Below are 1,236 nucleotides of genomic sequence, written 5' to 3'. Positions count from 1 at the left end.
AACACAGCTGCTTTGCTCGCGCATGACGACATTGAAGCACATCTCTATTGATGTTGCCATATGCGCAAAGTAAGAACTTAAATAAAACCTTACTAAGACGGTAGTGAACCCACCTGTATTCGCTAAGGTTACCTTAGCGAATACAGGTGGGTTCACTACCGTCTAGGTCCCCTCAGATATTTTATCACCATCACCTTCTTTATCGCGACATAAAAACGATATCAGCTTAATTTGAAAATTACGAAAAGCATCGTAAATTTGTGCTCACTTATATATACCGTTAAATAGAAAGATATCACATAAAATAAGATAAAAACAAGGTTGCCCATCTACTACCCTGAAACTTGATATTTAATCGATCAGCTATGTTGTTACTGTCAAATATTGGAGTGAAATGGATCTCATTTACATATTTACAAAAAAAAAATATCATACCTTTTCGTGTAGTTCAATAAAAAATTCTCGGAACACGCACCCTTGCCACTAAAATATTTTTACGACTATCTCCTTATGATATTGAGAAATCTGTATACAACCAGGATACTTCATCATTTCATAATACCCTTTAAAACTGACAGAAAATAGTGGCAGAACCTAAATTGCGCTAATACGTCCGTCAAAACTTTAAGTTGTCAATGTAAATATGTTGTCCAACCTTGCACAAGATATTCCAAAAGGTAAAGTAGAATCGAGATTCTCCCAACTGCAACATGGTACTTCAATACATACAGGATGAACGAGAATTACTGTGATGAACTTCCGGAATTCATCGCTAATGAATCTAAAAAGATCAACACTGATTTGGCATCGGAAGATAGATAGCATGCAAGGCAGGAGTCACAAAATAATTGTAGACTCGTATACATCATGTGGTAAATATATGTTTTGCGCACACTTCAGTTAGATGTGACCAGCCAACTTGTACTTGGTCGTATTTTACTTCTTGTGTCTATTTTATGCAGAACTACTGCGAGAGTTCTAAATGCCTCCCGACAGCTTCGCAATTCTCTGGGAGGCAGCAACTCGAGTTCAAGTGAAACGTGTCGGGTCGCACATGATGATGCCATTATCTTGCTATCACTATGGTCCCGCTGAGCGGTTTACCTAAAGAGGTTGCCTTACGTAGTGCATCCATGAACTTCGTTTATCAGAGTCGCATTAACTAAACGTACAAATAATAGGATTGTGTGTTCATGTCTAACTCAAGAAGTGCAGCTTGCTCGACCACAAGCTCTA

This window comes from Plasmopara halstedii (assembly GCF_900000015.1).
Source record: "Plasmopara halstedii genome assembly, contig: Scaffold_2881, whole genome shotgun sequence".
NCBI classification, from domain to species: domain Eukaryota; phylum Oomycota; class Peronosporomycetes; order Peronosporales; family Peronosporaceae; genus Plasmopara; species Plasmopara halstedii.
This window is presented reverse-complemented; position numbering follows the sequence as displayed.